This window comes from Capsicum annuum, chromosome 6, assembly GCF_002878395.1.
Source record: "Capsicum annuum cultivar UCD-10X-F1 chromosome 6, UCD10Xv1.1, whole genome shotgun sequence".
NCBI classification, from domain to species: domain Eukaryota; kingdom Viridiplantae; phylum Streptophyta; class Magnoliopsida; order Solanales; family Solanaceae; genus Capsicum; species Capsicum annuum.
This window is the reverse complement of record NC_061116.1, coordinates 225,392,159-225,405,210: the sequence shown is the minus strand read 5'-3', so window position 1 is coordinate 225,405,210 and position 13,052 is coordinate 225,392,159. Positions and strand designations below refer to the sequence as shown.

Genomic DNA, 13,052 nt, shown 5'->3' with positions numbered 1-13,052 from the left:
GAAAAATCTATTGCTCTCGATGAAATTGAATAAACAGATGATTAGCAGGTTGCAACAGACGCCACAGCTGATGGAAAAGCAAACTGATATATACATCTGTTGCAACAGATTGTTCATATGTTGTAAGTTATCTGACAGGTGGAATATATTTTGCAACAGATTACCAATCTGTTTCTTTCGGAAATATAACAAAAAGATAAAATATTGTATTTAGATCCGTTTTTTTAATTTACATATTAATAAAGTCACCAGTTTTATTTAAGTAACACACGCAACACATAAATCCCAGATAGTTTGCGTCAGATGTGGAGTTTGTTGCGTCAGATATGGAGTTTGATGCAACAGATATGGAGTCTGTGGGAATACATAGCAGCCTTGCTGGTGGTTTGATTTGTTCCATCTGTTGCAACATCAACAACAACATAAACCACAAACAACAAATAAAACACATCAACAACAAAGAAAACAACAACATTTGTTCCAACAACATCATTAACTACAAAGAAGCATACATCCTATGTTCCAACACCATCAACAACAAGGGACGGACCCACATGGAGTCCTCCGGGTGCGCGAGCTCAGACTGAACTTGTATTGAACTTTATATATGTATGTGAAAATAAAGAAAAAAATGTATTTAATCTAATCAGTGAGCACTCATAGTAAGAGTTGTTTGGTTAGCCTAGTTGTTGTTTATGGGTGCTTAAGGCTATTTATTTCTTTTGGTCTTGAGTTCAATTCCCACTCAACACATATTTTTAAAATTTTTGTAACCAACTCTTCTTTTCTTATTCACTTTACACTTTTTATTTTTTTCTCCCTTACTCCTTGTAGTGATTGTTCGGACTCCACTATTTTTAAGTTAAGAAGTCACACCACACCACAAGTTCCAACAATGTCAAACCCACCAACAATACTACACCAAGAGTTCCAACAATGCCAGCCCCACCAACAACATCAATAACTGCATCAACAACAAAGAAACAAACAAAATACATAAAAAAAAATGATACTGCCAATAAGGCTTTTAAACTTCTCCCAACAGATGACTTTTTTTCGCATCTTATAATAAAAATTCTCGGTATGTTTATTCAACAATTAAAAGTTCCTTCAATTTTTTTAAATAAATATGATATGAGAAAATGGTAATTAAATAAACAAAAAGATGTAAATAAAGTTGCAAGAAGAAGACGAGAATGAAAGAGCAATAGTGAATCATATCATACAACGTCAAAAGAGGGTCAAAACAGTAATTTCAGTCGAGGAATATAAGATATGGATATCGATCGGTTTAGATCCGAACAAAAATTTTTGAGAAAGAGGAGAGAAAAAAAAGGCTGTGATAACCCTAAAGAGGATAGAAAAAAATGAGAGATTTAGGGATGAAGGAGAGGAGGGGAGAGATGAGATAATTCTAATTTCTAGATGTACTACCCTTAATATTAAATGACTAAACAAAGTGTATTTATTCAAATTTATATTTACAAAGCATAATTAATAAGGCTAATTTGGTAGTAAACTAAATCCCTAATTAATATTTTCTTGATGGGAGTGCCAAGTCAATATGAAAAGGAAGAAGTATTAAGAGTTTCTATATTCATTAATTAATATTCACTAATAATTTGAGGGGCACGAGGAAGAAAACGGGTGACATTGAAAAGACAGGACAAAACTACTCAATGAGATTTTTGAGTTATCCAAGAAATATTTTTTACCGCCTTTAGTAGGACTACTACTTTATCTACTCGGACAGTAGTTTGCTATAAAATTAAAAGAAAACAAAAAAATTTTCAAAGAGATATGTTGTCTGTTGCAACAGATTTAGATATCTGTTTGAGAAATCCCAACAGCTCAGTTATCTGTGACAACAGATGGAAATGTCATTTGATAACTAAATCAGAAATGTTATCTGTTACAATAGATATCAATATCTGTTTGAAAATTTCCAACAACTCAGTCATCCGTCATAACAGATGCAAATGTCTATTTGATAATTAAATAAAAAATGTCATCTGTTGTAACATATATTTTTATCTGTTTGAAATTCTCCAACAGCTCAGTTGTTTATTACAACGGATTTCATTACAATTGATTTAGGATGAACTAGGGATGAAAGAATGAGCTCCTCATTAACTTAATGTTAAGATTAATAATAGTACCTACATCTATCTAGGTGGAACGAGGGATGAATGAATGAACTCACAGGGTTAATTACAAATCCAATTGAGTCGTTGCATTTGCATGGTGTTAGTATTGTGTTCATCCCAACCCAAGTCATCGATCGATCACTCTGAGTTGAAATGTGTTCTCATTAACTTAATGTTAAGATTAATAATAGTACCTACATTGATCTAGGTGGAATTAGGAATGGATGAATGAGCACAAAGGGTCAACTATAACTTCAATTGAGTTTTTTTATAATTGCATGATAAGACGGTACTGCATTCCTCCCGACAAGAGTCATTGATCGATCACTCTGAGACGAACCGATTCTTACTACCTCGTATGTTCAACTAATACCTTAATTGAATAATCTGGGATTAGGGGTGAGTTCTCATAGGGTCAACTACAACTTTAATTGAGTCTTTTGGCAGATACATGATGAGACGGGACTGCGTTCCTCCCGACAAGAGTCGTCGATCGATCACTCTGACCCGAACTGATTCTTACTACCTCATATGTCCAACTAATACCTTAATTAACTAATCTAAGACTAGGGATGAGTTCTCATAATGTCAACTACAATAGATGACAGCGCCTATTTGATAATTTACAACAGACGAGTAATCTATTGCAATATATAACTCAATCCATTTGATAATTTACAACAGATGGGTAATCTGTTGCAACAGATGACTTAATCTGTTTAATAGTTTACAACAGATGTGTAATATGTTGCAACAGATTACATAATCTATTTGATTTGATCCAACAGAAAAGACATCTGTAGCAACAGGTTGAGCATTTGTTTATATATAATTCAGTTGAGTTCATATGTTAGACTAATACCTTAATTGAATGTGAGTTATCATAGGGTCAACTACAACTTCAATTGAGTCTTTTGTCAATTGCATGATGAAACGGTATTGCGTTCTTTCCGACCAGAGTCGACGATCGATCACTCTAAGCCGAACCAATTCTTACTACCTCATATGTTATACTAATACCTTAATTGATTAATTTAGGACTAGGGTACTAATACCTTGATTGAATAATCTGGGACTAGGGGTGAGTTCTCATAGGGTAAACTATCGATTAATCTAGAACTAGGGGTGAGTTCTCATAGGGTCAGCCACAACAGATGGCAGTGCCTATTTGATAATTTATAACATATGGGTAATCTGTTGTGATGTATGACAATCCATTTGATAATTTACAATAGATGGGTAATCTGTCACAACAGATGACTTAATCTGTTTGATAATTTATATCAGATTCATAATCTGTTGTTACCTAATCTGATTAATAATTTACAACAGATGAGAAATCTGACGCAACATGTTAAACATTTGTTTTTTACAATTTTAATTGAGTTCATATGTTAGACTCCTAAATTGATTAATCTAGGACCAGGGGTGAGTTTTCACAGGGTCACCTCCTAGAGTACTCGGTCAACTACAACTTCAATTGTTTTTATATGATTTTAAAAATTACGCATATATTTTATGATTTTAAAAATAATTAAGATCATTTCGGACCAAATTAACATTTTCAAAACTACTTGTCATTCTTCTCCAAAATACAAATCAACCCATACAAAACGTTTCATCTTTTTAAATCTCGAGGTCTGGCTCTTTCTCTCTCATTCTTACTCAACAATATAGTACAGACAATAACTACTCAACAAATCTGCTCAATCCTCCACAATAGATCATTTTTCTTCTCATTTTCGACCACATAGGTGTAATTTTTGACATCATTCTTACTTGTATCAGTCGTTTTCTTTGTCTTCATAGGCAACAGAGTTCGATAAGAGCTCTATATTTGTTTTTATTTTCTAAAAAATAAGGGATTTTAAGTTAATGATGAAAAATAAAACTTTTAGTTGTATTATCTTCGAGAATGGGTTTACAATTTTAAGTTTTGATGGTAAAATCGTAGGAAGAACTCGAGAAATTCCTAGTTTCCGTTGCAGTGTTCCATTGACTGTCGTGGTATAGTTGGATGGTGTTGGTGGTGGTGGTGGTGTTTGTGGTCATCGTGGTGGCACCAGTGGTGGCATTAGTTGGTAGTGTTTGTGGTGGTATCGATATTCGTGGTGTTTGTTTTTTCGTTAGCATTGGTTAGTGGTGTTTATGGTGGTGGATGTTGGTGTGACGGTATTCGTGGTATTTGTAATGTATTTTTTAAAATCTATGCATACATCAACTGTAATATAATTTTTGTTTTTCTTTGTCTGTAGGTAAAACATGTCTCCCAAAAGAAAAGAAAGTGAAAGTGAATCAACGTCTGACCACTCAAAAAAAAGGCTACAGTATAGAGGGATTCGGAGGAGCTTCCTAAACAATCTCAGTTAGGGAAAAGTGAAGCTGAGGAGACATATGAAAACAACGTTGAGGGAGGTGGACAAGGGTCCATAGATGGTGATGAAGAAAATAAAAGTGAGAAAGATGAGGAATTGGAGAGTCAGAAAGAGAAAGAGGACCACATTATACGGCTTTCCTTGGGCTTTCATAGTAAAATTAATCACTAATTTTACTCATCTATTAATTTATATTGAATATAGTTATTATGATTTTTTTTTGCTTGCTTCCTATTTATACTTTTAGGCTTGGGCATTTGAAGTCATTCCTCCCCTTCGAAAGCAGTTAATGGATTACCCGGATGAGGTTTCTCATCCAAGGATGTTTAGGTGGTTGGCTACAAAGAGCAACACCAATATTAAGGAGGCTGATCTCTTTAACCTTCCGGATGATGCAGTACGTGTCTTCTTCAAGTAAAATAATTCTACTTAAAGATAAGAAAGATATTGAACAGATGTTATATCTGGTGCATGAGATGTTATATCTGATGCACCAGATGAGACATCTGTTGCGATGGGGTATATCTTGCATCAGATTACCCATCTGTGCGTTGGTTCTCTGAACCCGACTCCTAAAATATTAACCATCTACTGCAAATTATGCAACAGATGTTTAATCTGATAACATATCGCCCATCTGTTGCAATGCACAGATCATATGTTGCATAATAGATTACCCATCTTGTGCAGCTGTTGCAACAGATGATTGATATTTTGCATCAGATTATCCATGTGTTACTCTGTTTCTCTGAACCAGACTCAAACGGATTTTAACCATCACTACAAAAAACCGCGTTTAGCAAGAGATCGATAATGTTGCTAATCAACAGAAATCCATCGCTAAATCCATTTAGAGATGGATCAGCGACAAAATATTATTCGTTGCTATATTGAGTGTTGCTAACCATTTAGCAACGGAAAAATAAAATCTGTTGCTAGATTTGCAACAGAATAGAGACGTCTTCTATCCGTTGCTATATTTTAGCAACGAATATATTCGTTGTTATATTTATAAGTGTCGTTACTAATTTCATGTTGTATTTCGTCATTTTGATTATTTCCTGACCAAATATTTCATTGCTAGTCCGTCGCTAAAAATTCTCAATTTTTGTGACAAAAAATATTTTCCTCAATCCGTTGCAAATGTTTTAGTTTGGCAATGAGTAATTTTGTCGCTAAATCTGTCGTCATTACTTTTATTTCAATATCTTTTTATTTGTATTTTGAATATTAATAGAATATTATAAAATTCTTGTAATACCCAATATTCATATAAAAAAAAAGCCACATATATATAGATAGCAAAATCTTCTTATAATATCCAACATGCATATAAAAAAACCCATATATATAGATAGAAAAAGTCTAAACATCCTCAATACCAAACATAGCAACATCTAAACACATAAGTATGTTCAAAACATCCTCAATACCTACATCCATCAAGTTTAATTTTTTGTTGCACAATTTTAAACGTTTCAACAAAATAGACCATCAAAAACCAACAAAATAGACCATCAAAAACCAATGCATTGATCGTCAAAAGTATCGCAACCGATCAAGATCATTGCAATCATCATTTAAGGAATCAAGATCGTCCAAAGGAGTAGCCGGAGGTGTGACAACTGATCGTGAAGAACCCAACTTATGTACCTCTTAAATGACAATAGGAAAAAATTAATTTTTAAGTGCGGGAATCAATCGCTTCACAAACTCATCCAAATTCGAATCTGCAGCTGGTACCGATTCATGTGAAGCTGAAGATGAAGTCTTTCCACAAGAAATACACAGAGTTTGGTCGTGGTAGCCTTTGGCTTTAGATCCAAGACCAAATACTCTTTGCTTCTTTTCTCCTCCGGCAGCTTGGTAATATGCTTCAATTTGATCAATAACAGATTCTGATAATGTTTTTTCTCATAATATTTCTTCAAATCTTTCCTGTAATAGTGGAAGTCAAATTATAATGGATTGTACTTACAAATGATTAGATACCAAAAAGTACTTTAAACTAAAAAATGAGAATTAAGTAAACAACTACATTAAGATTTAATCTTACATGGACGATTCGGGAACGTTCATCAACAAAAGATTTTCCATTATGACCATGTGTGTGAACATGCAAATGTAACTCACTTGGTGTCGGATCTCGACCCATTTCAGCAGCCTGTAAAAAAGAAGTGTTGAGCATTGTACTAGAACAAAACTGCTGGAACATTTCATGTAAGCCAGAAATGTTTGTAAAGCCGTAATTCAAGTGGAACGTAGTTGGTCATCAGGTAAATATTATTAGTCGCGTGGTCAGAACTATGTTATCCAATTTACATTGTTCTTACTAAGCATTGACTGGAAAGAGATTGCTGAATTTTATTGCATCAAAATTACTGAGAACATATGCTAATAATGAACATTTGAAAATTTCCAGTCAGATTCCAGTGTGAAGGTTATATAAGATGAAAACCAATCACATAAAACAGACAAGTAATTTCCAAAATCATAAGGTCTTGATTCTACCCAATACATCTCGAAGAACATGTAAATATATGAATCCTCAGTAATATACCACTCTGTGACATATAAGCACAATTTACATTGCAGTTTTTCATGTTACAAGACAACAACAAAACACAACATACCAAATACAACACAGGAGACAGAAACAGTGAGAAGTGATCAACATTTGAGATAAACAGTAAATAGAAACGCAACAATAGCATAACGTTGAACTAAGTTTAGACTGTCTCACAACAAATTACAGTTTAATACTTGAAATATATACTTACAAGTCTCTTTCGATACTCTCCAATTGAGATAGATCCTCCCGTGTAAGTTCCAGCAGGGACTTCTTTGCCTTCACGACGATTCTGTGCATTTATTTTGGACTTTTCAACACACTTTGGATCTGCCCAAAGTCGCTGCCAGCTTTTCCAGACATCTTCATGTATAAAATCTAACCTAATCCCTTTCTCTTTAATTTTAGCAATGAAATTTCTATACACAGTTGTTGCCTTACTCTGCCAGTGTTTCTTTACTGCAGCATCAGTAATGGAAGAATCCCAATAGAAGTGTTTCTGAAATAAATTTCCAAGATAACACATTAATATTGCATTTATAAAAATGAGTACACTTTACAAAATCAATTATGATGAAGATGTATACCTTGAATTCCCCAAAATAGCCATCTTTTATGTCACATGAGACAACTTTCCAATTGACTCCATTGTGATCAAGTTCACTTTTGAAAGACTCGTGTATCCTATTGGAGCATGCTTTAGAAGGTTGCAATCTGTATCAATGTGAAGACATTATTTAGAGGTTACTATAAATAAAAAATAATATATAATAATAATAGACAAGAAATAGACTAACCCTACAGAAGTTATAGTAACAAGGGTTCGCACATTGCTCCGACTGGAATTACTTTCTCCATTTGTGTTGCTACGAGATATGTCCTCACCTACTTGGTTGGTTTGTGAAGACATACCTAAAGTTGTTGGGTTGGTCTGATTTGGAGTAGTAGGAGACGTACTACCATGATTAGAAGTTGGAGCACCTATGCTACCAGCTTTTTGTGGCGCAACTGTAGGAGTGGGATTAGTAGTCATGTTTGCAGTACGAACAGGCATATTAGTCCTAGCTGCTGACTTGCCCGCATGCCCTATGCTTTCTCGACCTGTACCTCTTCCTAGATTCATATCTATTAAAAAAATTATACTTGTTAAAGTGGAAAGAAGATGCAAATTTTGCACAAAAAGTCACAACATCATATAATATTCTAATTTTGAAATCCTATCCAACAAAATACCTCAAAGCAACATACCTCACTGTCATTCTGGAATCTTATGTAACATTGGAATACTCATAACAAGAACCAAGAACAGATCAAGAACCACCAACATAATAAGAACCACCAAAATACTCACAACAAGAACCACCAACAGATTAAGAATCACCAACAGAACCACCAAAATACAACAAAATAATCCCATTGTAATTCTTCCCATAAGAACTCCTCCCAAATGAAGAACCAACAATAGAACAAAAACCATCAACAGAATCACCAAAATACTCACAACAAAAACCACCAACAGATCATGAACTACCAACAGAACCATCAAAATGCTACAGAATATTCCCATTGTAATTCTATCCACAAGAACTCTCAAATGAAGAACCAACAACAGATCATCAACCAGAAAAAAATAAAATATATATATGTGTGGATAGAAAGTAGACCAGAAGTTAATTATGTTCAGCTATTTTCAAGGATGAAGTCGATTGGTTAAGACGCTCACCTATTTGGTTCCTTAGAGTAGATGTACCTTCTCTTGTTCTATTGATCTGATTTAGAGCAGTCGGAGATGATTCAGGAGTTGCATGGTTTCTACCATCACCATAAGTTTAAACCGTTGATCTAATTTGAGGAATCAATGGTTGAACTTGATTTGTATTATTTTGACCACCTATGACATCAGCTTGAGAAGTAACAATAGCAGGAGTGGGAACAGTAGGTACATTTACAGTAACATCATTATTACTCCTAACTGCAGACTTGCCTCCACGCCTTGTGCTTCTGCGACCTCGACCTCTAGCCATATCTATAAAAAAAATTGTATTAGTCAAAATGGAAATAATATGCAAACTTAATAATACCAAGAGAAGCAAACAACAATATATAGATAAGGTATTAGAAAATGTAAAAGCACAGTTGTAGCCTAAAAAAATAAATGAGAAATAAAAGAGTCAAAAATTGAGAAGTAGAGCATAAAACCAGTTGAAGCAACAAGTTTTGTGTAAACAACGAGACAAAGAAAATGATACTAGTTCGACAAAATGGCTGCTCACAAATTAAAAATAAGATATAATAGCATATTTTTTATCAAGCACTAATCGCTATCTGTGTCTTCTTCCAAATCTTCCTCTTCATCTTCCTCAGTTTCCTCAGTTTCATACTCTTCTTCTGTAGCATCCTCTTTGTTGTCATGATGTTCTTGTAATAAACTATCATCAGTGACTTCATCCATTTCAATTAAACCACCATTTGCATCTTGTAAGTGTATGCTTTCATCTGTGGCAACATTCATGTCTATCTCGTAGACTTGAACTTCTTCAACTTGAAATGGAATATTTAGTTCTGCAGCTGCCTCAATTTCCTCATTGGGTAATTCAATAATATTTTGAGGTTTGATCTTCAATACAGCTACCCAATCATCCTTGTCCTTTTTTTTACTAGGATAAGACACATAACACACTTGAGTTGCTTGTATTGCCAGAATAAAAGGTTATATTTTTAATATCGACGACGATGGTTAATATCAAACAATTTATACTGATTATGCTTTTTAACACCAACATCCATAGTTGGGTCAAACCATTCATATTTGAATAGTACAGTTCGCTTAAAGGTATTTTGCGGTATTCCACTTCTATAATCTCTTTTATTCGCCTGTAGAAATCACCAAAAGTTGGATCTGAAATACAAACTGCACTGTTCATTGTTGATCTTGCGCTACCATGAAAATCTGTATGAAACTTGTATCCATTAACAAAATACACCGAATGAGATGAAGCGCCTATCAATGGTCTACGAGCAAGACTACATCGGAATTCATTCTCAATATAATTGAGCCGGACCTATTTAGAAGATTATAAAATTTAGTTCAATTTCATAAGTTAATTTAAGTGCATAATTGTATAAAAGATTTTAATTTTTGAAGCCTTACATATTGCTTGAACCATATAATGAAATTTTCTTCAAGGCTCTCATTTATTTGATCTTGAGAGACATTTGGAAATTCTTCTTGCAAACGTTGCACAAACATACTTCATTTAAAGAAAAAAGATTTTAATTTCAAGTCATGATTTATGAATATGCTTATAAAATTAAGTTGGTACAACTAACTTTGTTACCTCACATATGGCTCAACCTCTTCACAATTTAGCAAAATGTAAGTTTGGGCAGCGTTGATTTCCTGAAGAGTTAGATTCCTCTATTTTTAGTCTCCCCATAATCGTCCGGGATGGGTGAATATTGATAAATTTCTTCAACTTCCTCCACAATACCACCATCATCATTTCGATGCACATTATGATTGCATGTCATGACATATGGTTCAAAATAATAAGAAAACAATAGTGTTGGCTCTGTCACCAAGTAAGCTTCACATATAGAACCCTCAACACTTGCTTTATTCCCAATCATTCTTTTAAGACTTCCAAAATACCTAAATATAAAAATGGATAAACCATCATATTTGAAAAGTAAATAACAACATTATTCTCACAAGTTAAACTTGAATTTTTGCATTACCTTTCAAAAGGATACATCTATCGATATTGTACAAGTCCAGCAATCTTTGCTTCATATGGAAGGTGCATAGGCAGATGTTCCATTGAGTCAAAGAACCCATGAGGAAAAATACGTTCTAACTTGCACAAGATTTGTGGAATATCTCCCTGCTCTCCATTTCATCCACTCGGAGAGTAGTCGATGTAAGATCTTTAAAGAATAAGCTCAATTCTGTAAGTGCCTGCCATACATTATTTGGAAGTAGTTCACAAAAAGCAATAGGCATCAATTGTTTCATGAACACATGGCAATCATGACTCTTCATGCCAAATAATTTTTTCGCAGATGTGTCTGGGCATCTACCCAAATTTGAAACATATTCATCTAGAAATTTTAAGCCTTTCACCCAATTAAACAAGATTGTGCTTGCTTCCTTGTCTATTGTATATACAGCTTTGGGATATTATCCAAAAGCATCCCTTGCCAATTGAGGTCGATCACAGTAATTGACCATAACTAGACGAGCTTGGGGATTGTCTTTGGTTTTCTTATCAATATTAAGGACCGTATTAAATACATTATCAAAGAAGTTTTTCTTAATATGCATAACATCCAGGTTATGTCGAATCATGTTAGAACTCCAATAAGGTAAATCCCAAAAGATGCTTTGCTTTTTCCATCCACAAGAACTACATATTCGTTGATTAACTTCTTCCGCATCTAACTCTGTTACTTTTCTTATCCCCAAATCACAAATTTGATTCAATATCTCTTCTCCAATTCTGTAGGGTGGTGGTGATCTTTTGACTGTTTGACCTTTAAAAAAAAATTACGATCTCTACTAAATGGATGATATTGGTCAAGGAACATTCTGTGACAGTCAAACCATGATGTTTTCTGACCATGTTGTAATCTAAAGGATTGTGTTTCCTCCATACAATAAGGACAAGTAAACTTACCTGCAGTACTCCATCATGATGACATAGAATATGCTGGAAAGTCACTGATTTTCCACATAAAAGATGCCCTTAATTGAAAATTTTATTTTTTGGAGATATCAAATGCTTCTACACCTGTCTCCCACAACAATGTTAATTCCTTTATTAGAGGCTGCAGATAAACATCAATTTTATGTTTGGAATTATTTGGTCCAAGAACAATGACAGTTAAGAACATATAAGCCTCTTTCATGCACATCCCTAGAGATAAATTGTATGGAGTGACAATTACTGACCATAATGAATATTTTCTCCCAGACTGGCTGAATGGTTGGAAACCATTAGTACATAACCCCAACCTAACATTTCTTGGTTCATCGGCAAAAGAAGGATGACTTTCATTGAAGTTCTTCCAAGCTTCAGAGTTTGATGGATGACGCATTACTCTATCCTCTTTTATATGTTCATGATGCCATGTCATGTCAGCTTCTGTAGTATGGGATGCATATAATCTCTTCAATCTAGGAATCAAAGGAAAATAATACATCCTTTTGTAAGGGACCAATTTCCTCTTACGAGAGCCAACTCGATGCTTATACCTCTCTTCCGGTAAAGACTCTTTAAACAATTACATCATTTGGTTAAAACCCCTCTGTGACATATTATTTTCCATCTTAATATTTAACATTTGAGAGATTACTGCAAGTTGAGAGAGGGAAGAACCAGGATACAATTTTGCATCAACAGAGTGCAACAATTCATAAAATTTTTGGTACTCTAAATTACGCTCCTCCTCCATCGAAGGTTCATATTCCTCCTTAATTGAAGGTTCATACAGATGAGATGGTCCAGATTCAATATTGCTGTAACCATGGATAAAGCTGGGACCAGCAGCATCTAAAATCATTTGTCAATATGGATTATCATATCCCAATTCAAGTTGAGCACCATTGAGCAAATCATTACCGAAAGAAATCTCACCTATCAGATCTGCTTCCCCTTGATGTTTCCAAACAAAATAGTCCTTAACAAATCCATCATGAAAAAGGTGATATCTAACCGTTTCAACATCTTTGTATTTAATGTTGAGACATTTTTTACATGGACATCTAATGGTGTTCCCACTCATGCAATTTTGTTGAGAACATGCAAAGAGGATAAAGTTATTCACACCAGTAATGAATCTAGAGTTTATAGCCCCTCAGCCATCCAACCTATCATACATCCATCCACGCTCTAGATTATTCATAGTCCTATTAATGTCGACATAAACAAAATAGTTAGAGTTTTATATTTTAGTAATGCA

General features: G+C 34.1%; 1 pseudogene; it reads right to left on the bottom strand.

The window, feature by feature from the left end:
* Positions 1-6,199: 6,199 nt before the first annotated feature.
* On the bottom strand, positions 6,200-9,115 carry LOC107852899 (annotated as a pseudogene).
* Between the last annotated feature and the right edge of the window lie 3,937 nt (positions 9,116-13,052).